Source organism: Crinia signifera, chromosome 2, assembly GCF_055691185.1.
Source record: "Crinia signifera chromosome 2, ASM5569118v1, whole genome shotgun sequence".
Lineage (NCBI taxonomy): Eukaryota > Metazoa > Chordata > Amphibia > Anura > Myobatrachidae > Crinia > Crinia signifera.
In genome coordinates this window covers 378,756,435-378,783,773 of record NC_139218.1, presented here as the reverse complement: position 1 = coordinate 378,783,773, position 27,339 = coordinate 378,756,435, and the positions used below count along the sequence as shown (strand labels likewise).

Below are 27,339 nucleotides of genomic sequence, written 5' to 3'. Positions count from 1 at the left end.
TCTATTTAAAACTTTTTATTTTAAATTTAAAAAAAGGCACAACTGTTGCAGGTTTCATAAAATGTATGGCACATCTGTCATACACAACTATTACATTGGATAAAAGTACAAGGCAGGAGTGATCAGAGAGTACTGCTGATGACTGATCGATTCTCCTTACAGATTGTGGACTGTTGAAGATAGGTAAAGGTTGTATTTGGTTCTATTGGCACACGGCATTTGTACCCACACAAAGGGAGAATACATTATTCAATAGTGTTTGGACGAGTTGCCACGTATACAAACACAACGATTAACACCACCACAACGGCCAGGGTGGGAAGCACCACAGTGGTTATTTGCTGCCGGGCTTCCTGCATCGCCTGTTTTCTCTCCTTTTTATCCCTGGAAGATTCTTTCTTAGGCTTTCCCTTCAGCTGCCTCATGGTCGCGTCCTCACGTTGCAGCACTTGTGCGACTCGCGTTGTACAACGTCAGTAGGTCAATACGTCTCTCAATGGTGCTGCTGGGCTGGGGATCTAGAAAAAGAAATAATGTGCATGACTAATGACTGATAAAACTTCCGACACATCATGGAGGAAGCCATTTTGTGCACTAGATGCGGACACGTGGAGGAAGCCATTTTGTGGGCTATACCAACATTCATGCATCCTTTAAAGTAGGAATGTGTGTGTCCCAGATGTTCCCAAACCCTGCCATTACATTTTAGGTTATTCATGCTTGAGCGCATGTAAACTTAATTAGTACCTCGGTCAACTAGATTTAACTTCTTAGAACCTGGACTGTAATAGCGGCATTTGGGAAACTGTGGGGTGACCTAGAAGTCCCTCAGGCCTCTGAAGTCTTGATTTTCTGAAAATTTGATTGGCCAATAACTACATTATATCCATTGCTCATATACAGTTGAGGGAGCCATTTTTGGAGTTAAGTTTAGGGGGCATATGTAATACGGTTAAGTTTGTCGGAGATGCGGGATGCCGGACGATTTTGTAAATGATTGCCGCTTAAAAAAAAAAAAAATCCAATGCAATACAGAGTTAGATTTTTCCCTGTGAATGACCGCCTCTTTAAAAAAAAGCTTTCGAGATTGGCACCTTGGTCACACTCGAACCCTATTCCATATACCCCCATTTTCTACTCTGGCAAGATGCGGTGCTCTATTAAAGCATGTTGGGATTTGTAGTTTCAACAACAGATGGTTTTCGCTCTATGAAATAGATAACTTGCATTAAAAAACAGAATCTACCATTATATCCTGGTGCCTGAGGGCCAACTGAAGCTTAGTCACGATAAATTATAAACCCACTGTGATGCACATTCAGAATTGCATTGTTCACTATTTTTATAGTCGCTCTGTAAACTACTGCATTGTGTTTTGCTGTTTAAGGTATAATTCAACTCCCAGAACGCTAATTATTCAACATAACAAAACAGGTCAAACAGCGTTATGGTCAAGGAGTAAAAGAAAGAAAATTAGTTACTCATAATTTAGGTTCTAATTACCTTTAAATCAAAATAAATATAGATACCTACAGAGCTGTACTGAATTTTAATGACTATAATCCTAGACAGGCAATATAAATAACGTATACACGCGCTCGCTGTAGGAGCAGGACTGGCCACAGATTTTTATAGCTTATTCTGCATTTTTAATGATTTTAAATCATGGCTTTAAATATAAACGTAAAACAGGTGACCGCAGTGAGCATAGTATAGAGCGCAGTAGGAGGCACATCTAATACATTACTACAAGGCGGAAAAGGGAAGATTGCTGTTCCTAGGTCATATATGACTGTTAGTTCAAGAGAGAACAGAAGAAAGAAAGAAAACTCTATTTGGGGGCACCTAGGTCCTAGGTCATGCAAGGAAATTCTAGTAGATGTTATACACTAATGGAGGCAGCCATTTTGTGGGAGTCTGGAGAGAGCAAAAATGGCTGCTGCATCTCAGTCGTATGCCTCAGAATGGCAACTGGTTCTTTGGAAGATGGAATTCTCAACAATACTGTATGAACTCCATTGCGCCCATATCAATCAAGAAAAGAGCATAAAAGCGAAAGGGCTTTTATTGGAAGGAGGGGGGGCAATTCACAAGACAAATTCATGCTTAGACACATAGAATTTGACGACAGATAAGAACCACTTGGCCCATCTAGTCTGCCCCTTTTTTAAACATGTTACCTAACACCATATTTGATCCTTATTTCGTTGTAAGGATATCAGTATGCCTATCCCAAGCATGTTTATATTGTACTACTGTATTTGCCTCTACCACCTCTGATGGGAGGCTATTCCACTTCTCTACTACTCTTTCTGTGAAGTAATTCTTCCTCACATTTCCCCTGAATCTTCCTCCCTCTAGTGTCAGTGCATGTCCTCGTGTTCTGCTGCTCCTCTTCCTGTGAAGAATGTCTCCCACCTGTACCTTCCTCCCCCTAGTGTCAGTGCATGTCCTCGTGTTCTGCTGCTCCTCTTCCTGTGAGGAATGTCTCCCACCTGAATCTCCCTCCCCCCAGTGTCAGTGCATGTCCTCGTGTTCTGCTGCTCCTCTTCCTGTGAGGAATGTCTCCCACCTGAATCTCCCTCCCCCGTGTCAGTGCATGTCCTTGTGTTCTGCTGCTCCTCTTCCTGTGAGGAATGTCTCCCACCTGTACCTCTCTCCCCCCAGTGTCAGTGCATGTCCTCGTGTTCTTCTGCTCCTCTTCCTGTGAAGAATGTCTCCCACCTGTACCTCCCTCCCTCTAGTGTCAGTGCATGTCCTCGTGTTCTGTTGCTCCTCTTCCTGTGAAGAATGTCTCCCACCTGTACCTTCCTCCCCCCAGTGTCAGTGCATGTCCTCGTGTTCTGTTGCTCCTCTTCCTGTGAAGAATGTCTCCCACCTGTACCTTCCTCCCTCTAGTGTCAGTGCATGTCCTCGTGTTCTGCTGCTCCTCTTCCTGTGAAGAATGTCTCCCACCTGTACCTTCCTCCCTCTAGTGTCAGTGCATGTCCTCGTGTTCTGTTGCTCCTCTTCCTGTGAAGAATGTCTCCCACCTGTACCTTGTTAAAACCCTTGATATATGTGAAAGTTTCTGTCATGTCCCCCCTTTTCCTTCTCTGCTCCAAACTATACATATTTAGTCTTCCCTGGTAAGTTTTGTGATGTAGGCCATGCACCATTTTAGTTGCCCTTCTTTGTACACTCTCCAATGTATTTATATCCTTCTGGAGATATGGCCTCCAGAACTGAACACAGTACTCTAGATGAGGTTGTACCACTGACCATACAGTGTTACCTCAGCATTTATTTAGTTACAGACACACACTAAAATGAAGGGTGGTTGCAACGCTTCCGCACCCCTTGTCTTTGGCACTGGTAAAGAATTGAAATCATGCTGGATGCAGTATTTATTGCTGAATAAAAGATCAGGGATGTTCTGACCTGATGCTGCTGCTGCTGCTGAAGTATTGAGCACAACGACCAACCAAAACGACCCTGCTGCACAGCGGCTGGGTGTTGGCAGTCCGTGAGTACAGCTACAAAATGTGATCGGGTTTAAACAAAAAGAAACAAATTCCATGGTACTGTAAAAACCTTCAATTTATTCTTAAGTACCATTTATCCAGCAGATTCTACGCACTGTCATTTTCTACTTCCCGGCTTTGTACCTCCACATGTAACATTAACCATTTCATATGCTGTATATACAGCGTACATATACTAGCAAGCCAGCTTTGAACGTGAGCAGTTTTGAATTGACATTCAATACTTGCTGTCTGTCTTGGCATGGTGGTAATATAATATTTACATTTTAAAAACTAAAGAGTTCCTCCTTGTACACATAGGGAGATAAGAGGCAGAGGCACTAGGTCAGACAAGAAGCAGAGGTGCATATAGTTAGGAGAAAATAATAGGAGCACATAGGAAGGGAGGAGTCAGAAGCATTTTATGAGGGCAGAAGCCACGCTTGGTAACAGGAGGAAGTGGTAAATAAGAGGAGGGTTGTTGATAGGTGCACATGGAGAGGTAGGATGCAGATAAACGCATGTGGGGGGGGGGGGGGGGGGTTCCGGTACTTGTGGAGTATCACGGCTCCCATCGTATGGCATCGTATGCCATATGTAGTGGCATATGATGGCATGCGATGCGATGTTTTACCGATTTTTGAGCATTTTTGCTCAAAAATCGTATGCCATCGCATGGCATCGTATGCCATATGTAGTGTCATACGATGCGATACGATGTTTTACCGTTTTTGAGCAAAAATGGTCAAAAATCGGTAAAACATCGCATAACACCGTATGCCATATGTAGTGGCATACGATGTCATACGATGCGATACGATGTTTTACCGATTTTTGAGCAAAAATGGTGAAAAATCGGTAAAACATCGCATGGCATCGTATGCCATCGATGCGATACGATGTTTTACCGATTTTTGAGCATTTTAGCTCAAAAATCATATGCGATCGCATCGGATGCCATACGATGGCATCCGATGCGATGGCACCCGATTTTGCACTGAAATGCATATGAATGCATTGAAAAGTGTATTAAAGTAGTGAAATGCCCCCAAATGCCATTTTTCATAGTGCACCACCCCACTATCAACGTCAACCCAAAGCGCAGCGAGCCCGCGAGGGGTGGCGGTACGCGTCCTACGACCTTTTCATACCCCCACTATCCACGTCGGCGTGGAGTTGAGAATAGAATAGTGTGGCGAGCGCAGCGAGCCACCGAGCCCGAAGCGTGGCGAGCCCCGCGAGGGGACGCGGATACCTGTAAAGCCCGCGAGGAGACGCGTATAGCTGTGAAGGTATCCGCGTCCGCTCGCCACGCTTCGGGCTTGGTGGCTCGCTGCGCTCGCCACACTATTCTATTCTCAATTCCACGCCGACGTGGATAGTGGGGGTATGAAAAGGTCGTAGGACGCGTACCGCCGCCACTCGCCACGCTTCGGGTTGACGTTGATAGTGGGGGTGGTGCACTATGAAAAATGGCATTTGGGGGCATTTCACTACTTTAATACACATTTCAATGCATTCTGATGCATTTCAGTCCAAAATCGGTAAAACATCGTATCGCATCGTATGACATCGTATGCCACTACATATGGCATACGATGTTATGCGATGGCATACGATTTTTTGAGCAAAAATAGTCAAAAATCGCTAAAACATCGCATCGCATCGCATGCCATCGTATGCCACATGCGATGCGATTTTTAGCATACGATCTGTATACGATGCAGGTCGTGGGAGCCGTGATACTCCACAAGTACCTGGTTTCCTATCGGCCATTAAAAAAAAAGTAATTGCATGCTATAAATCCTAACTCGCCAATCCCAATAATTTAGGATCTCAGACAGGTTGGAATCTCCTGACCCAGGCATTGGGAGAACGGGCAATTGCCACCAATACCTTGGTCTTTAGTAGGAAGAATTTGGACAATTGCTTGTACCCTGCAGCCAGAGACCACCAAAGCCTACGCAGCACCATAGAGACTACAGTATGCTAGGGGAAATGTGATCATGGGCCAGCTGAGCATGTTGCCAGTGTTCCTACAGAAGTCAGTCTTCTGTATCAGACGAGGAATATCAATAAGTTGTCATGCTCCTCCATTGACTGATTACATATCTGACTCTGGTCTTAAGATGGATCCTGGGACAGCTGAGGAAAACCTGGATAGGCCGCAACTCCAGCCGAAATCCCTGTCAAGCGATGTGGTCCCTGTTTTTCTCTCTTCCCTGAACAAATTAAGCTTTAACCTGTATTGTACTCTAGGCAGTTATATATTATATATTTAGAAGTGGATTGAAAATGCAGATCAATATAATTGACAACAAAAGGAAAAAAAAAAGTTATGCGTGCATTACGCCAGAGGTTCTCAAACTCGGTCCTTAGGTCCCCAAACAGTTCACTTTTCCCAGGTCACCCAGCAGGTGCACAGGTGCATTCATTACTCATTGACACATTTAAGACCCCAGGTGGACCTAATTATTTCACTTGTAGTTCTGTGAGGAGACCTGCAAATCATGCACTGTGTGGGGTCCTGAGGACCGAGATTGAAAACCTGTGCATTACACCATCCACACAATGCGGATCACTGTACCTGACAGCAGCAGGATTGCAGATCTTCCACCGATGTTCTGTAATCTCTTCTGTAGCCTATAAAGCAAGGAAAGTAGGAATAATTTGACATCTTACTGCATCAGGTATAAAGAACGCAGAAAGGTACAATAGGCCATTCCTGGTCAAGCCGAAGCTCTCCAGTTGTTGTGAAACTACAAATCCCAGCATTCCCTGCCACAGGTTTAACATTCTTTAATAGCAAAAATGCAGCAGTGCATGCTGGGACAAGTAGTTTTACAACAGCTGGCTAGTTAGCCAGGTCCGCAATAAGCAAATGCAGTCATAAGCTATGGACTACAATTCCCACAATGCTATAACCAGCCACTGTCTGAAGGTATAGAAGGTATCATTTATTTACGCAGTGCCACACAGGAATAAAAAAAAAGGAGAATTAACAATGCAAAATTTATATAAATGTAAAAAGGATATTAAACGCCATAAACAGGGACACATTATACAATAAAAAAAATGAGATAAAATTCTTAGGAGAAGCAATCAGTGATGCTCTCCCAGACTGATGTGATCAAAGTCACCGGCTGTATCTGGAAGTGGGGAGGGACAGATAGAAGAAGACCAGGAAGATAAGGGGCAAGAACCAAGGGAACTGAGGGTCTTGCTCGTAGAGATTACAGTCTAAAAGAAAGGGGGCAAACTTGGGAGGCAACCTAGCAAGAGACGAGGGAGGATAGTAGGGGAGTATGAAGAGTGCAAATGTTAAAATAACAGACACGTGTACAGAACTCGACCCATTGTCTATAAACAGACTTTATTTGATAAACTAGACTACAGAGTATAGTTGAACATTCACATCAGTCCCTGCCCCAGTGGAGCTTACAATCTATATACCCTACCACATGTACACACACACAGACATTCTAGGGTTAATTTGCTGGGAGCCAATTAGCCTACCTGTATATTTTTGGATTGTGGGAGGAAACCGGAGCACCCGGAGGAGACCCACGCAAGCATGGGGAGAATATACAAACTCCACACAGTTAGGGCCATGGTGGGAATGGAACCCATGACCTCAGCGCAGTTCAGCCCTTGAAAACAGAGCTATCAAATTCCTTTATTTTCTTGTAGAAGTCTGGCTGTTCAATATGGTCTATATAAAAAAATGATTTCTCAGTTAAAATATATTCACTGCCACTTCAATTAAGTGCAATATCATGCTCCGTTCTAGGAGGTAAAAATTCTAAATAAAAACACCTCACAAAAACTGTAAGTTGGTCACGGATCAAAAACGTCAGCTGAAATGGCATCATGTCATGGGGGTGACAAGAAGAGCAACGACCAATTATATTAATAGGAATCATTTTTCATTTTCACATTCACCTTGCCAAGATAAAAGTAAATGGGGGGGGGGGGGGGGGGGGGGGGGGGGGAAGCCAATTTCTCATCTTGCTTGGCCGAGCTGTAACATTTCAGTTTTATTGGAAAAAAAAAAAATGATATACATTTTTTATACTTTTCTACTTATACTAAAAAAAGCTCACATGTTAAATACCCCCCCCCCCCCCTCCAAAAAAAAACACTTGTTTCGATATATCCACAATTTAACCTGCTGTACGCAACTTATTTCAGTTATTTTGAATGGCTAAACAACCAAGTCATGTTCCTTTCTCTCACCATTGTATTTTATGGATGGAGAGTATACAGGGTTATATGTAAGAAGCAGTGATAAGGGAGTAGAGGTGGCCCATGACAACCAATCAGCTGCTCTGTATAATTTTATATTATGCAAATTATAGCTGTTACTTTAGTGCTGATTGGTTGCCATGGGGCACTCCTCCTCTGGCTCACTTCTCCTCCTTTACCACTGCTTCATTCATGGGGTCATCAGTTCTGATTATAGCATGCACTGGGGGAGTCTGTATTTGTCAGACCCCACTGATGCCAGGATAGAGGGGGGTGATGTATCAAGCATCGGAGAGAGATAAAGTGGAGGAAAGCAGCTGATCCACTTTTAACCACCATTTCAAAGGCTGCGCTGGATAAATGACAGAAGCGGATCCATTGCTTAGTGCTGTACTACACTTTATACACCATTTCATTGTAACGACCCAATTTTTAATTGTATAGTCAACCATGGGTGATTTCATACCCCCACTATCCAACTACGCATGGAGTTGATTTTATATAGTGTGGCGAGCCCGAAGCGTGGCGGGGACGCGGATTACTTTACATGTATTCTGCGTTCGCTCGCCACGCTTCGGGCTCGGTGGCTCGCTACGCTTGTCACACTATATAAAAATCAGCTCCATGCGTAGTTGGATAGTGGGGGTATGAAATCACCCATGGGTGACTATACAATTAAAAATCGGGTCTTTACAATGAAAAATCGCATTGCATGAATTGTATGCCACTATATTGCATACGATCCGATGTAATACAATGAAAAAAAAAAAAAAAAAAATCGGCCGCCCAGATATTACACAAGTACCAGTCTGTAATAGTGGATATAGCTAAAATACAACTTATTTCGCTTGTGCTAAAAAAAAAAAAAAAAGTAGAATATACTGTAATCTACCTTAAAAAGGGATTAATAATGTAGTTCCTGAAACAATTACAGGATGAGTTGAAACATTCACATCATGGATTCAATCGTGGTGCATATAATTCCTATCAATAATACTATGCTTCAATTTATCAGATGCGGACAATGTGCGACTACAATTTCTGTTGGTTTTACCCATACATTTCCGTGGGGCGGGCAATAGCTGCAGGCGCCTATTCAATGTGGTCTTTGCCGAGAGCAATGAAGAGGCATCTCGTCAGAACAGGCCCGACTTTAAAAGCGGTCGGGCTCGTTTTGCCGAGAACACCCATGGATTGTAAAGATCACGGCCGTATCCAAACAATCTGCGGACACGCCCCCTTTACGGTGATCGGCAGACGGGACATTGAATCCCGGTGGGCAAAACGCAAAATGGCCCAGGGTCACGACTGTTGGGCTGTGCCAACAGTTGTGACCCAGGATTGAATACTCCCCCCCCTATGTGATTCAACAAAATGGCTGCTTCCATTGCTTTCCACCCTGCTAAACAGACATTTTAAAATTCAGCAATGGAATAGGACAGTGCCTTATTAAAACCATTCCCCATCACCTTTTTAATGTAGAATATTAGGACCACACGTATGCACTATTATCACACAGGTGCTCCTGGTATGGTACAGGAGAACATCAGGTTGGGAAGTGAGAGGGCTCTAATCATCTCACTTTGGCCATCAACCAATAATGGATTTTATTTATAGGCATTTGGCAGGGAAATCACACAGAGGCAACGCGAGGAATATTTACGCTTTCCAAATCGATTTTAAAAACCCTCATTAGCGGCCATCTATTTAGCGGCTATAGAAATATGAAAGATGATAAGTATTGGGTACGTAGCCAGTGAGAAAACTGTCCTTCAGTGGTGAAGTATTTAACTATATCAAAGGGCTCTTCGCACTTCCGATAGACTGAGACCATACATATTCTAGCTCTGCTCGTGCCAAGGTGGGAAACATGGAGAAGCATCTGGGTTACATGCGCAGCCACCATGTATAAGGCCAACTACGCCTCACCTCTGAGGTGAAGTACCACCAGTGACCACTAGAGGCAACACAATGAGCCAAAAGTGAAAGCAATTTTTGCAGGGACACTGATCCATGGATATGGAGAGAGGGAGCTCACCACGTGCTCATGAGAACACTGTTATTTGAAAGGACACTTAAGACTATTTGTCATAAATTATAAATGTATCACTGATATAGGATATTATCACCAGGCCGTGCAAAAATAGCACCTAAAGATAAGAGGTCTCAGACAGGACATACAAACATTCCTGTCCTGTATTTAAATACAGTTTTACCACACATCCACCTAATTTGTTGGTGAAAAAAAAAATTCTTTATTATAAAAAATGATAAGGAGATAGGTGTAAGTGCACGCCACAGTACAATTTGCTGGTGTTGCAATACATGTCTTCTCCAACACACACTACAGATCCATAATTCATCTTTTCCTCTTATTACAGTCTCGTCTTTCTGTGATGGATTTGTATAAGGGAAGGATCCAGTGCGGATTCCACTCCCTATCTTTATCCTTGGGCTAAAAACGGTCACAGCTCAAAGTGCAGAAGCGGCCATTTTGACAAGCTTTCAGCTGTGTGATAAAAGATCAATGCAACTGATTTCTTTCCTGGTTCTTCATCAACAATAACACCACCACCACCACAAACAACTTGCACCAAATGCTAAACTGAAAAGATAGAAAGAACAGTGATAAATAAACGGTCTACTTCCACTTAAAACAATATCATCTATGCTGTATATATGTCTAGTGTCCGTGAGTCTCAGAAACACTGCCATCTGCTGGCAGAGAGTGAAACTACGGGTGAGATTTAATAGGATGAGAGATTCAAAAAGTGAGAGATTTGGTAAGAAATCTCCAGGTTTTTTTAAAGCGGCAATCATTTACACTGCAAAACCAGTTTGATTTTGACGTGTAAATGATTGCCGCTTTAAAAATACATATAGGGGTTTATTCAGGTTGATTCGCAAGGCTGCGAATTTGCAGCCTTGCGAGTCCACCAAACCCCGCCCGGCGAACGACCGCCCCCCCCCCCCCCCCACGCCCCCTCAAAGTGCGGCTTCGCCCGAACAGCTGCAAATGGATGTTTTGCATAAACATCCATTCGCATGGCTCGGGTAACCGAATGATGTTTAGCGTGCACGCATATATAAGTGACTTTTCAGTCACTTACATTTGCGTGCACGCTGACGTGGATATAGGCGGGCAGCTGACATCCGGTGACACCCGCCCCCCACACCCACGTCACTGCCTCATTACCATGAGAACACCCAGCGTTCTCATGGGAACGCCCATGGAACGCTGGGCGTTCCCATATGGTAATGGGGCAGCCCGGCACCCCCGCCGGCATGGGTGCGTGCACCCGGCAACCCGAAAGGTTGCCGTGGGTGCATGCACCATACGCCTGCACATGCGCAGTACCCGCCTGCGCAGAGGTGCAACATCGGTACTGCGTGCAAATGCACGCAGTACCGAATGGATCTGAATCAGGCCCATAGTATAAAAAGAAAAATGCAGGTGCACACTAAGCGCTAAAACCGTTGTAATAAACCCACCATTTAGCTCCCCAGCAGTAACCACCAGGGCAGACAGGTTCGTCTGTTCTGCTGAGGAGAAGTAGGACTTGTCTTAAGGCGTATGCCAAAGAGGAGTCGGTGCTGGGCGGCACATACTCATTTTAAAACATGAGATGCTAACTTGCTGGGACTTTTAGGGTCACACATGAACATGGTTGGCCAGGCCTCCATTTGATTCCATGGTAAATTGCAGCGTTTATTATAATATGACCAGTGCTCTTAGTGTTTAGAGTGCATTGATTGGATGTTCTGTATGTCCAACATGAGGATTCGACAGATGACAGTATTGTTACGGGAAGCAGGCAACAACATATGAAGTAGTCGTACAATGGTCATAAAGCATCACCGGCGAGTACACTGTTGCTTAGGTGTGTACCAAGCTATATATACACTACTTACAGAGGAAACGAAGATTAAGAATTCACCACCTTTCACAGCAGCTTGTCACTAACAGAATACACAGTAACGCTATACCTATCCCACCTACTTCTGTATGCGGACATGCCCTTGTACTGCACCGGGAACTTCTCAGAACAAATGCTTGTTCCAGACAATTGCTGGGAAACTGAAAAGCCTTAGACCACGCTGAATATCAAACATGCCCCCCTTATACAGCTAGGTATAAACCTCTACATTACAGAGCGCCAGCACTTAGCACAGTGCTGCTTAGTCACATGCTATTTACTCACAGAACCGTCCCTGCCCCAGGCGAACCTAGCTTCACCCACCATGCCAGGGTACGCGCTACACTAATTGGGGGTGCACATGCGTCAACAATGATAAAAAAAAAGGTTTGTTTTTTATGCTTTTTTAAAACTCATGTCGACCTTTTCCTATGGACTGTCAACCTAGATACTCTTTATCATATGGGGCAGCACGGATGGTGTAATGGTTAGCATTACTGCCTCACAGCGCTGAGGTCATGGGTTCAATTCCTAACTGTGCAGGGTTTGTATATTCTCCCCGTGCTTGCGTGGGTTTCCTCCGAGTGCTCCTGTTTCCTCCCACAATCCAAAAATATACTGGTAGGCTAATTGGCTCCCAACAAAATGAACCCTAGAATGTCTGTGTGTGCATGTACATGTGGTAGGGGATATAGATTGTAAGCTCCACTGGGGCAGGGACTGATGTGAGTGGTCAAATATTCTCTGTACAGCGCTGCGGAATCTGTGTATAACTATATAAGAAATGGTTAATAAATAAGTGGGTACTTGTTTCCTAGCACGGCGCCCACTATTTTGATTGTATTGATCGGGTCGGAAAAATCGCGTCGATCGCATCGCATGCCAACCAAATCGCATTGGAATCAATGTAAAATGGTCCCCGAGACCCAATTTTACATTGAATTCAATGTAAAAAGCCCCAAAACTCCCCATTTTACTAGCAAACCCCCCTGATGGGTGAAATGGCCCACCATTGTTAATGCCACCCCACGATTGACGCCAACCCGAAGCGTGGCGAGCGCAGCGAGGCCGCGGTACGCGTCCTCCGACCTTTCCATACCCCCACTATCCACGTCGGCGTGGAGTTGATTTTATATAGTGTGGCGAGCCACCGAGCCCGAAGTGTGGCGAGCGAACACGCATAACTTCACAGGTATACGCGTCCACTCGCCACGCTTCGGGCTCAGTGGCTCGCCACACTTTATAAAATCAACTCCACGCCGACGTGGATAGTAAGGGTATGAAAAAGGTCGGAGGACGCGTACCGCCGCCCCTCGCGGGCTCGCCACGCTTCGGGTTGCCGTCAATAGTGGGGTGGCGTTAACAATGGGGGGGGGGGGGGGGGGGGGGGCATTAACCATACTTTCTAACCATATACAATGAGAAATTGCCCATATTGGCCCATTTCCCATTGTTCCCTATGTAAAATCGGGTTGATCAACCCGATTTTAACTTTCAAAATCATTTAACATTATTCTCTATGGGAAAATCGCGTTGGTCGCATCGCGGCCCATTATAATGGCCAGCGATAATCAGCGAGCCCGCGAGGGGCGGCGGTACGCGTCCTCCAACCTTTTCATACCCCCACTATCCACGTCGTCGTGGAGTTGATTATATATAGTGTGGCGAGCCACCGAGGAAACAAGTACCAATAAGTGTTAATAATATGATACATGGCCTAGTACAGGTGGGCATCGTGCACTTTTTTTGTTCACCCTTTGCTCAGAGTTTAAAGCAGGCTTGTGGCCCTCCAGCTGTTGTGAAACTACAACTCCCAGCATGCCTTGCCAGTTTGAGCATTCACTAATAGCAAAACTGTGGAAAGGTATGCTGGGACTTGTAGTTTGCTAAACAGTTGGAGCACCACAAGTTTACCAGTCCTGGTTTAAAGCAAGGCCTACGAGTCTATGGAGCCCTGCTTTATCAGGGCCTATGGAACGTGAGCAATGTATTCTTACTGGTCAGTCCTGATGAGGTCTCTGCCTGTGCTGCTGAGCTCTGGCCTCTGTCAGTACCCTGTACCCACGGAGCCACTCTTAGGCTCTTATTCAGGTCGGTTCACACGGGCCCGAGGTTTTTGCTTTGCACTTATGTGTGCATGTGTCCACAGCAAACAAACTATTCGCTGGGTGCACGCACCCATCCTTGCGAATGGAGGGCGGGGTGGCCCATTATCATATGGGAACGCCCAGGCGCGATCTGGTTGACTTGCAAGGATGCATCCGAACAGTGAAACCAGAATAACCCCCTAAATCCTTAATTTGGATTATTCTTATTTTCTCAGTCCCCCATCACTGGCATCCTGGATCCACTTATTGGCAAGTCACATAGGGCGCAGTTCAGCAACCCCAGTCTAACCATGAAAGAGGAGCCGCTATTCTGGGATCTGAAGAACAAGCAGGTAAATAAGAACTGCAGCCAGAAGCGCATTATCAGTAGATATAAAGCAGTTCATTATGCGGTACCATTAAGGTTCGCATTTGGCTTAAATCCAACTGAACATAGTAGAGAAGATTTTTTTTTTATATTGGAGTGGAGAGATTTAAAAGCCTGACTTGGCAGAGGTCTTCGCATTAACACGGAACGTGTCAGGAAAAAAGGCCATTTACAGCATGTTCCCCCTCTCGCGCGGCCCATTCCAGTTTGTTAATTAAGGACATATATTTCTAACGAATGACAAAAAATAAAGGCCGATTACATTAACATGGCTTGAAGTGCAAAATTCAGCAAAGCTACAAGTGAACGAGGTCAATTGGAAAGTCTTGATTTTCCATTAAAACTTTCTAATTAAAAGTGGAGCCAGTCATCTAAGCGTCGTACAACAAGGAGCACTATATGCGGAGTTTGGGGACGTCGCCGACGTCATGTGACGTCAGCTGCCTGCCCCGAGCGTGTCTGAATCACAGATGGTGCAGCAAAGGAATCGGGACCTTTGTGTATTGCATACCTCCCAACTTCTGACCTGTAGAAATAGGGACACTCAGCGCCCGAAAAGGGGGCGGGCGTATGCAAATGAGGTTGCGGCTTATGCTAATTAGCCGCAACCTCATTTTCATACGAGAATAGATGCTGTGCGCATGCGCACAGTGTCTATTCTACTAGATTGGGGGGTCTCCCAACTGCCACCCCCCGCAGCGGGACAATGCCTGCCGCGGGTGGGACAGCGGGACAGGACCCGAAAATCGGGACTGTCCCGCTGTAATCGTGACAGTTGGGAGGTATGGTATTGCTGTAAATTCCTCCTACACAAGGTGGCTAATACCCCTTTCAGACCTACACAGGAATCTTGGGATTTTTCACGTGCATAATCCCGGGACTAGCGTATGTCTGAATGGCTCTACCGGGACTGTTGTCAACTAAAATCCTGGGTCCTACACACCTACAATGGACCGGAGATTTTTAAAAACCCAGGATTGTACCGGGTTTAAAATACCAGGTGGTATTTCTAAAAAGGGGTATAATTTAGGTTGAATCATTATATAGAGGGGGAAAAAAAAAAAACCTACTGCAAACAAAAAGCAGCTACCCAGAAGGTGAGACTAAAACAGCCCTTGCTAAATTGCAGATGCATCGCTAATTGTCGTGCATTCCAGGATCCAATCACAATTCCCGGAACATTGCAGAGTACCTGCTGTCCTAGCAAGTCCGAGGCTTCTACTAATATGTTATAGACAGGCTGGAAGTGGTCAGCGCTGATGTAAGAGACCCTCCTTAAACATGCCTGGGCACGCCTGTATTTCTCAAAACACTCCCAGAAAATGGCAGCAGCCTGTGACTAGATTGAAATGTGTTGGCATTTTCGGTCGCAATATGGGCCCGTTCGATAACCGCTTGCTAGATTGTAGAGTATACCACACGCCACCATCCATTTTCTTCCCTGCGGATGTGTCCCTTTCATCGTCTGGCTGGTACCAGCTACAGACGGTAATGTGAAAGTGCATCAGGAATAAACGTTAAGAAGAAATAAGCAAACAGTAGAAAGTAAATAGGGACTGAAATGACTGAATGTTCCCTCCATCCCTCCCTCAGGCACCGGAACTGTATCCGCAGCGTTACGTCTCTCTGATGTGCGTCTAACCACTGCCATTAGCGCATGCACTCCATACAGCATAATCAACTTGTGGTTTCCCCAACTAGTGCTAAGGACTACAGATCCCAGCATGCCTCAGTGGGTGGGTTGGACCTCCAGTTGCTGAAGCAGCAACAAGGAGGTATATTGCACCATTTCTTAAGCACCATGGACGCAGGAACTTTGTGGGCTATGACCATATTCATTACAATAATAGTAAAAGGGTCTCATACATATGTACATAATACAAATTACAATTGTAACTCAACACCTTCACCATGTGTCGTCATAGCGACTGTATACCTGTCAATGACGTAAGTAAACAAATAGGGGTACGTGTTTCCTAGCACGTCGCCCACGCTATTAAGTCGTACGACATAAATCGCATTGCATGCCATACACCCGATGCGATTTAAAATTGTATAAGCCCCTATACGATTTTTAATTGGGGCTTACAATGTTAAATGGGGGCTTACAATGTTAAATGCACCCCTACGCCATCCCCACTAAGAACGGCAACCCGAAGCTGACGAGTGCAGTGAGCCCGCGAGGGGCGGCGGTACGCGTCCTCCAACCTTTTCATACCCCCACTATCCACGCCGGCGTGGAGTTGATTTTATAAAGCGTGGCGAGCGCAGCGAGGGGACGCGTATTACTTTACATGTATTCCGAGTGCGCTCGCCACACTATATAAAATCGACTCCACACCGACGTGGATAGTGGGGGTATGAAAAGGTCGGAGGACACGTACCGCTGCGCTCGCCACGCTTCGGGTTGGCGTTGATAGTAGGGGTGCCGTTGAGGGTGCTTTTAACATATAGGGGGCACATTTAACATTGAAAACACCCATTAGGGTGCTTATACAATTGTAAATCGCATACCATTTTATATGCCATACAATGCGATGGAATACAATTTAAAATTGTATAACATCGGCTGCCATCATGTAAGATCGCATTGCATACCATCGTATGCCTTATGGTCTGCGATGCGATGGGCGCCGTGCTTGGAAACAAGTACCCAAATAGGTTTATTTGAATAGACTAGTGGATTTTTAGAACCCCAGGCTGACTACAGACTGTTCTAGAGCAGAATCACAATGCAAGTCTAAAGGTGCCCATACACATTACAATTATTGTATACAATATTGTATACAATATCGCATCTCATAGCATATCGGTTTAGCGATGAGTACAAAAAGTATGTGCAGCACATACTTTTTGTACTAGATCTCATCTAATCTGATCTCATCGCAAAACCGATATGCTATGAGATGCAATATTGTATACAATAATTGTAACGTGTATGGCCACCTTTAGTCATAAAAACACAGGATTATTGTGACATTATCTGGATGATGACGACGACATTAGCCAGACTACGAGAAACGCTTCTGTGAAATAACCAGAACAGGTAAACCGAGTGTCTCAGCTTGCTATCCTGTGCTCAGTTACAATGGCTCCGGTGTCTTGGTTCCTAAGCACAAAAAAATAAAAATAACCCGCCACAGAGAACAGTCACATAAGCAGCGTGTGCATATGCTGCACATTCAGATCACACATCCAATGCCTTATGTGTTAAGCGCTTCCATTAAAACCCAAGGTTATGAGAGTACTGTACATCAGCGGAGCTAGGCCTTGAGTGGGTGCACATAAAAGCGGCATTCTCTGTAGATGCGGGCGCCGTCTAACACACATCGCTGTAATCTCTGGCGCATGAATAAAATTGCCGACTGCTTTACGGATCAAGGACAGTCGCACGTGTGGTGCTTACAGCGTCACTGCAGCATGCAAAGCACGGGAACCTTGGAACGCACCTGCTAATACAGAATACACTGGGGCTTGTTTGGTCTACAAGTGCTGTTATTAGGGGGGAGGGAATGCGAACACATACTACTTATACAATACGTCACAAAAGATTCAATAGAAACTAAAAGCAAGCTACGTAAACACGAAAAGCTGGCATAGGGAGAGATGGATCAGGCCTTGGAGAGTGCTAACCAGCACTGTTATTAATCCTGGATACTCCCACAGACTCCTGTCTTGTTTAAGCCCAGAAATGATCATATGAAGTCTACAAATAATGACTAGTTGTCCACCATGAGGCAATGAAGGCAGAACTTGCGTCATCAGTGTGACAAGCCGATATTGTGGGCCTGATTCTGGTTCACTGGCAAAAGCAAACTCCTTCTTTAAAGGACAAAACCATGCTGCACTGCAGGTGGGGCAGATGTAACAGGTGCAGAGAGAGTTAGAGTTGGGTGTGGTTTGTACTTCAAACGGAAATCTATATTGCAGTGTAAAAATAATGCAGCCAGTATCTACCCTGCACAGAAACAAAATAACTCACCCAAATCTAACTCTGTCTGCACATGTTATTTATTATTTATTTACAGTTTCTTATATAGTGCAGCAGAGTCCGTTACAGCTTCTTAAATAGCGCAGCAGATTCCGTTACAGTTTCTTATATAGCGCAGCAGATTCCGTTACAGTGTCTTATATAGCGCAGCAGATTCCGTTACAGTGTCTTATATAGCGCAGCAGATTCCGTTACAGTGTCTTATATAGCGCAGCAGATTCCGTTACAGTGTCTTATATAGCGCAGCAGATTCCGTTACAGTTTCTTATATAGCGCAGCAGATTCCGTTACAGTGTCTTATATAGCGCAGCAGATTTCGTTACAGCGTCTTATATAGCGCAGCAGATTCCGTTACAGCGTCTTATATAGCTCAGCATATTCCGTTACAGCTTCTTAAATAGCGCAGCAGATTCCGTTACAGTGTCTTATATAGCGCAGCAGATTCCGTTACAGCGTCTTATATAGCTCAGCAGATTCCGTTGCACTTTACAATAGTAGACAGTGATAAAACAAACTGGGTAACAGACAGACTTAAAGGTTAGAGGGCCCTGCTGCAAGCTTACAATCTATTAGGTATATAGGAGGGAAACACAAGGACAGGCACCAGTAATAGCATAGCAGTCCCACCAAGTTACAAGTCCAGAAGGGAAGCTATATAATACATAAGTGCCACAGAGGGTTATGCGTGCGGTATATAAATATGATAGGCTTGCCTGAGGTGAGTTTTCATGGAACGCTTGAAAGTTTGGAGGCTAGAGGAGAGTCTTATTGTGCATGGAAGGGCATTCCATAGGATGGGAGCAGCCTGATGAAAGTCCTGTAATAGTGAATGGGAGCTAGTGATCCGTGCAGAAGAGATGCAGATCGTGTGCAGAGCGGAGTGGCCGAGATGGGAGATATTCTGTGATAAGTGCAGAGATATATGCTGGTGCAGTATGGTTAATAGCTTTATATGCAAGTAGAAGTGTTTTATATTGAATACGGTAATATACAGGCAACCAATGAAGGGACTGGCAGAGCGGATCAGCAGACAATGAGCGTCTTGCAAGGAAGATCAGCCTAGCAGCAGCATTTAAAATGGATTGCAGTGGTGAGAGTATGTTCTTGGGAAGACCAGTTAGGAGACTATTGCAATAATCAATGCGGGATATAATGAGTGCATGGATAAGAGATTTAGTAATGTCTTGTGTGAGATGGGGTCGTATACTGGATATGTTTTTTAGATGCATGTAACATGATTTGGAGACAGATTGAATGTGGGGAAGAAATGACAGTTAAAGGCCCCCATACATTAGGCCGACTTGTCCTAGGGACAAGTCGGACCCAATTTACCTGCGAGCCGCCCGGCAGCTCCCTGGGAGGCTCACATACAATTTGGCACTTGATGTGCCATTTTTACATGGGATAAATCGCATGCGATTTATCACATGTAAAAAAAACCCCGGGGAGCTGCAGGGCGGTGAGGGCGGCCAGCGGCGGTAGTGGGGGCGGGCAGCGGCGGCGGCGGTGGGGGGGGCGGTCAGCGGCAGCGTTTGCGGTGAGCGCAGTGTACTTACACATAGCAGCAGCGGCGGGGACGGGACGCGCAGTGGCGGCTATTATATTTTAAAAATACTTGTCAAATGACCGGCCGCTCTCTGATTGGCTGAGAGCTCTCCGGCCAATCAGAGAGCGGCCGGTCATTTGACAAGTATTTTAAAAATATAATAGCCGCCACTGCGCGTCCCGTCCCCGCCGCTGCTGCTATGTGTAAGTACACTGCGCTCACCGCACACGCCGCCCGTCCCCACCGCCGCTGCCCACCCCCACCACCGCTGCCGCTGGCCGCCCCCACTACTCCCCCGGTGTCTGTATGCATATGCCTGTCAGGTGGCAGGCATATGCATACAGGGAGGTCGGACGTGATCGTATGTACAGACCGTCCGACCTCCCTGATCCGGTCCGATGCGCACGGGACCGCGCATCGGATCGGATCAAATGTCACATACCTACGATTTTGGGCCGATTTCATCCGATTATCGGCACAAAGTGCCGAAATCGGATGAAATCGTCCCAAAATCGCATAGTGTATGGGGGCCTTAAGAGTCGAGAATGACCCCTAAGCAACGAGCTTGTGGGGTAGGGTAGATTGTCGAGTTGTCAACAGTGATGGAGATATCGGGATGGTAACTTTTCTTAGTTGGCGGGAATATAAGTAATTCTGTTTTGGAAATATTGAGTTTGAGTTGGCGAGAAGACAAAATGAGATGACAGAGAGACATTCAGAGACTGGGCCTAAAACCACTGGTGACAACTCTGAGGTTGATAGATATATTTGAGTATCATCTGCATATAAGTGATACTGAAATCCAAAAGAGCTGATGAGTTTGCCAAGAGAGGAGGTATAGATTGAGAAAAGCAGAGGACCTAAGACTGAACCTTGCGGAACTCCGACTGACAGAGGTAATGAAGAGGAAGTAGAGTCAGAGAAGCGAACAGTGAAAGAGCGATCAGATAGGTAAGATGAGAACCAGGAGATGGCTGTATCATTAAGACCTAGGGAGTGTAGTGTTTGTAACAGGAGAGTGTGATCCACAGTGTCAAACGCAGCAGAAAGATCTAGAAGAATAAGCAGTGAGTAATGGCCTTTAGACTTAGCAGTTACCAGATCATTCACCACTTTAGTCAGTGCTGTCTCAGTGGAGTGTTGAGAAAGAAAACCTGACTGAAGCGGGTCTAATAGGGTGTTAGAGTTAAGAAAGTTTGTGAGGCGAGAGTAGACAAGCCTCTCGAGTAGCTTGGAGAGGCATGGGAGCTGAGAGATAGGACGAGAGTTAGAGAGAGAGTTAGGGTCAGAATTGTGTTTTTTCAGAATGGGAGTAATCACTGCATGTTTGAGCAGAGACGGAAAAGTACCAGTAGCAAGAGAGAGTTTGCAGATTTTAGTTAAGGTTGGAATAAGCACAGGAGATAGATTTTTAATGACTTGTGCAGGTATAGGATCAAGAGGAGAGGTAGTAGAGTAGGAGGATAAGAAGAGTGCGGATACTTCATTTTCATTTGTGGGCTCAAACGAAGAGAAAGTGCCAGAGGGTTCAGGTGTGGAAGAAAGCAGGTAAGAGGTTGTGGAGCATACCATTTCATCTCGGATGTTATCAATCTTGTCCTTAAAGTAGGAGGCAAGTTCTTGTGCACTGATGGTAGCCGGTGGGGGAGGAAGGGGAGGGTACAAAAGTGACTTAAAAAGGTGTTAAAAAGTCACTTAGGGTTGGTGGCATGAGAAGAGATGAGAGATTGGTAGTAAGTTTGTTTGGCCGTGTCCAAAGCATTGCAGTAGGAGTGGTAGCTAGTCTTATATGTGAGGAAATCAGTCATATTACGAGATTTGCGCCATTGGCGTTCTACTTTATGTGACTGATTTCGTAGTTGTCTTGTTGTTTTGGAGTGCCACGGTTGGCATCTAAGCCTACGTGGGGTATAATGGGTAGCTGGAGCCACTTCATCAAGGGCTGTTTCAAGAGTCTGGTAGAGGTGGGAAACAGCAGAGTCAGGAGAGGTAAATGTAGAAATTAGTGAGAGCTGGTGTTGGAGGGAGGTGGAAAGTTGTGGAAAATTGATAGCATTAGTATTTCTGCGAGTTAGAGTAGGCTTGCATGATTTCTGTGTCAGTGAGCTTGAGGTAATAGGAGGAGAGTGAGAGGGTAATGAGATTGTGATCAGAGAGAGGGAAGGGAGTGTTAGTAAAATCAGAGACTGAGTACAGCCTGGTGAAGACAAGGTCAAGGCAGTGGCCTTCCTCATGAGTAGAGGCGTCGGACCACTGGGAGAGGCCAAGAGAGGAGGTTAGAGAGGAGTTTGGAAGCATGCAGAGATGGGGGACTGTCAATAGCAATGTTGAAGTCACCCAGGATGATAGTGGAGATGTCAGAGGATAAGAAATGGGGGAGCCAGGCAGAGAAATCTTCCAGAAATTTAGATTTGGGAAGCCCAGGTGGGCGATAGATAGCAGCAACATGCAGAGAGAAAGGGGAAAAAACCCTAATGGAGTGTACTTCAAATGATGTAAATGTGAGTGAAGGAACTGGTGGTAGAACTGAGTATGTGAAGGCTTGTGACAGTAATATACCAACTCCACCTCCTTTACAGTTACCAGGCCTGGAGGTGTGAGTGAAGTGGAAACCACCATGTGACAGTGCTGCAGGCGAGACAGTGTCTGATTGTGTGAGCCAGGTTTCTGTAATTGCCATCAGATTGAAGTTGTGGGAGATGAAGAGGTCATGGATGGATGTTAATTTATTGCAAAGAGAGCGTGCATTCAATAGGGCACATGTAAGTTGTTTGGAGTGTGGTGGGAGGCATGTGATATTTATTAAGTTAGCCGAATTTCTAGGCATACAACCAGTAAACTCTGAGTGGGACAGGTGGTTGGGGCCTGGGTTTGGTGATATGTCCCCAGCTAATAAGATTAGAAAGGAGAGATAGATAAAGGTGGATGTTTGTGTTTTTTTGTATTGGTGGTGGGTTGTGGATGTGAAAGTACAAGTAGAGAAGTAAGTAAAGAGCTCATGAGTGTTTAGAAGAGGGGAGTGAATAATAGAAGAGGCAATGTGCACAGAGTGGTGAATGTCAGGGAGATTACAGGATGAGTGAAGTTTGGTGAAAATTCCATGTAGTGAAATGAGAAGTAGCAGTTTGGTGAGCATGATGTGATAGTTTGTATGTTGGTGAACAGGTTAAGTCGATTGGATATTGGTTTGAAATAATGTGAAATAGTATTGCATTACCTTGTTTGATGTTGTTCAATGTTTTTCAACTGTGTTATAACTGTTCTTTATAAGTAAATCCACTTTGTAGATTTCTCAATTAAAGAACTGCCCATACTTAACACTTGCATTGCGCTTTAAAATGATTGGATCAGAATAAAGGGCCTGATTCAGCTTCAATCAGGCCCAAAGTTTACACCACTCAGATACTGTATTTAGTGGAGCCGCCGTAAGCGAGTGCCACATTGAAGACAGCAGATATATACACAGAGATCAATATATAAGCCCTGGGATAACAGCCCAGAACCAATCAGCAAAATGGGGAGAAAACAGAGAATCAAGGTTAAATTGACAGTTCAAAGTAATTTACTGCTTCAGCAAGCCAGAGACAGCTGTTACAGGGAGATACTGTAGCTCGCCAGCAAAACGCCAATTCTATTAAGTGCTGGGGGGGGACCAGCAAAGTCCGTGCTCTACAGAGGGGCTTACTGAGCAGGTCAAACTATTGTACTTGCAAATATTACATACACATTTCAGAGCCAACGCCATGGGCCCAATTCAGATGTGGTTGGAGGTGCGATCGCTGAAGCTTCCGTGGACAGAGAGCCATGATATCTTCTCACGCCCCCAAAACGGTGCTAACACGTCTCAGTTTTCACAAGAAGGGGCCATCGCCGCCCTGATTTATAAAGCAAGTGAAGTGATAAGTGGCCGGTGATAACACAGCAGCCAATCAGATCAGATTAATTTTTTTAAACCCAGCCTGTAGCTTGACAGTTAGAAGCCGATTGGCTGAGTGGCTCTAGACACAATGGGGCAGATGTATCAAGCCTGATGAAGAGATAAAGTGGAAGGTAATAACGCACCAGCCAATCAACTCCCAAATGTCATTTTTCAAACACAGCTGAACGACCTAGCATTGATCAGATCGCTCGGCCCACATCGATGCACCCGCGATCTGTCACTGCCCGTGTACTCAATAGAGAGAACACTGGCGATGACTAGATTGCATGCAGTCAAAATCTAGTCAGGCTATAGAGATGTGCAGGAATCGCTCCATTTCCAATTGTAAAGCGCAACAGAATATGCTGCGCTATATAAGAAACTAAATAAATACATTTCTAAAAGTCATCTAGTCCGATCGCTTAGAAACGGGGCTTAAATCGCCCCGTGTGTATGCCCCATAGCTCGCGAGTTCACTTGTCATTAAGGGCCTTATTCTAGTTCACTCTGACAAAATCATTCTTAGATGGACAAAACCATGTGCACTGCAGGTGGGGCAGATGTTACTTGTGCAGAGAGAATTAGATTTGGGTGGGGTTTTAACTTAAAGTGAGATCTATATTGCAGTGTAAAAATAAAGCAGCCAGTATTTACCCTGCACAGAAACAAAATAACTCACCCAAATCTAATTCTCTCTGCACATGTTACATCTGCCCCCCTGCAGTGCACATGGTTTTGTCCATCTAAGAAGGATTTTGACAGAAAGAGTGAACTAGAATAAGGCCCTAAGAGCAGAAGCTGTGGCCTCCAGTACAGCATGGTGTGAGGCTGGCAGCTGTACTACACCATATACAGTGTTCTCCCTGGGGAAAATTATTATCAGCAATTGCAACAACCAGACTGTTTTGAATCGAAGAACAATTAAGTTCAGAAGGACTTAATGAGACATTGGGTTCAACTGTGAGGTTTAATAATTCATGGATAAAACAAGAAGATTTCATATTTAAATTCTAATGATTTTTTTTTAGTCATGAACTGTTATATGAATCTGTTGTTTATGAGGGAACAGAGATAAGTGTATTAATTAGCCAAAGCAATTTTAAGGAAACAATGATTGCCCAACATATCTGTCATATCATGTATGTCCTGTGTATAGTTTTCTATGCTAGCAGTCAGCAGTATGTAGCGTCTAAGGGGCTTATTTACTAAGATGGTAGTTCTATTGAAGATGGGATGTTTCCATAGCAACTAATAAGAACCTATTTGCTATTTGGCCATGCTAAAACTGTTGCATGGCATCCTGGGATGTGTAGTTCAACAACAGCTGGAGGGCCGAAGGTTCCCCATCCCTGAAGAAGATAATAGGTACAATCTGATTGGTTGCCCATAGAAACATCCCATCTTCAATAAAACTCCCATCTTAGCAAATAAACCCCTATGTGCCAGATGCACTAAGCTTGAAAATTTATAAAAAGGACAGTGATAAACCACCAGCCAATCGGCTCCTACCTGTCATGTTACAGGCTCTGTTTAAAAAAGGACAGGTAGGAGCTGATTGGTTGGTGACTTATCACTCTCCATTTTATCCCTTTTTCAGGACTTAGTACATCTCGCCCTATGAGAGCAGCGCGACATTGGTCTAAAGCCCTATACACATAAGATATATTATAAACGATATACAGTAATCTAATTGTTATGCAGATCTAACGGAACCAACTCTATGCACCGACCGGGGTAGCAGGGGCGGTCTCAGCCTCATAAAATACACAGGAATGGAGAATTATACAGAAGTATGGTATGCGGTTGTTAGGATGACAACTATTGGTCGACATGCATTATAGGTCAACATGAAAACGGAGTTTTTCACATTTTTTTTTTGACTGCCGACCGAACGATTCATACCCCATAAGTATAGGGTGGGCGCAGAGCAAACTATGGGCCTTATTCTAGTTCACTCTGACAAAATCCTTCTTAAATGGACAAAGCCATGTGCACTGCAGGGGAGCAGATGTAACTTGTGCAGAGAGAATTAGATTTGGGTAGGGTTTTTCTTCAAAGTGAGATCTATATTGCAGTGTAAAAATAAAGCAGCCAGTATTTACCCTGCATTGAAACAAAATAACTCACCCAAATCGAATTCTCTCTGCACACTTTACATCTGCCCCCCTGCAGTGCACATGGTTTTGTCCATCTAAAAGGGTGCATACACACGGGGGCGATTTTGTGTAATATCGCGGGAAATATGGTCGCTGAGCGACCATATTGCCCGCGATGGGAGTGTGCACCGGCGATATGTTGCCGGGTGCGCGCTCACGTTTTTACCCCTGTAGTGATCGCTGGTCACAGGAACATGCTCCTGCAACCAGCTGATTACCACTGTCGGGCTCCCCCCGGCAGTTTCTTTTTCATCGGCGACCATCTCTGGTCGCTGATGAACAGGAGTCACAGAGCAATATATCTCCCCCGTGTGTACGGGGCTTAAGAAGGATTTTGTCAGAAAGAGTGAACTAGAATAAGGCCCCATGTTGGCCCATTAGGCCGTTCCTCTTCACTGGTGCTAGTGGCACAGAGAAAGAAGGTTGAATAAAGACAGGAGACTGTGGAATAAATCTTCAGGCTGAACGCTGAAGCTCACAGAATCCTGGAACACACAGCTCAGATCTGCGGCTGGTTTCTAAAAGAATATTTGAAAAGAAGAAAAAATAAATAAACACACGTTGGCCTTGTATTGGGCAGGTACCACAGAACACGCTTGTTGGTTGCGTTCTAGATTTATTCTTTTTGCGCCTCACCAAAGCCTATGTCTTATTCTTCTCTTCTGTACGCTGTATATTTGACCAGCGTGATAGCACCTGATACAACAATAACTTTCATTCCTTAAACGCGTACTTGGCCTCGAGCGAGCGCGGTATTGTAGACAGATCTTATGTGGCGATTTAAATCATCTTCTCAAGTAGACAGGTTTGTCATTGATTGTCTGGAGGGGAGACGGAAGATTAGTTGGAATGTCCAGAGAGAAATCAGCCATGACCTAAACCACTCGCTCTGAGATGTGCCAAGATGCACGGGTTCGCTATGGCACATGCTGCCTGTTAGGTGCGCCACATGTATGCGAATGAGAACCTGCCCAGGATTCGTGGGAAACAGCCTGAGAACCAATCAGGCACCAAGTCAATGTCGTAATTTCCACAGCAGCATATTGGGTAGATTAGATTGTAATGGCAGATAAGAACCACTCTGCCCATACCACATGTATACTCACACCAGTGCTCATTTTGTTCAGGAGACAATAAACCTATCAGTATATATATCAGGATTGTGGGAGAAATGCACGCAGGCATGGAGAGCCAATACAAACTCCACACATTTAGGGTCATGGTGGGAATGGAAACCATAACTTAAAAAGGAACAGGATTTGGGGGGGGGGGGGGTATTCAGACCTTATCGCTGGGCAATTATTGAATGACTGCACATGCATATGCCTCGTAATTCACATGTGCGCGGCCTAATGCTGGGTACACACCAGGACGACTAGGGCCCGATCCCCTCAATCTAGATCCAATTCCGACCAATTGGATGTAGATTGTGTGCTGATTGGGCCCTTTTCTGTCCTGGTGTGGACCGATACCGATCCGATGCGCGGTCCCGCGGGTCGTTATTGAGATCCTACCTGCTGCAGGTAGGATCTCAATGACGACCATACAGCCGGGTGCGGGTCGCCATCGGATCGGACCCGCTCACGG

At 45.0% G+C, this 27,339-nt stretch overlaps 1 long non-coding RNA gene across 1 annotated transcript in view; it reads right to left on the bottom strand.

The window, feature by feature from the left end:
• Positions 1-420: 420 nt before the first annotated feature.
• Positions 421-27,339, bottom strand: part of LOC146058122 (uncharacterized) — a 34,528-nt gene continuing 7,609 nt past the window's right edge. The window contains exons 2-3 of the long non-coding RNA XR_014469820.1: positions 6,091-6,146; positions 421-518 (exon numbers count right to left, since the gene is read on the bottom strand). This is a non-coding gene — a long non-coding RNA (uncharacterized LOC146058122). The remainder of the gene's footprint in view (positions 519-6,090; positions 6,147-27,339) is intronic.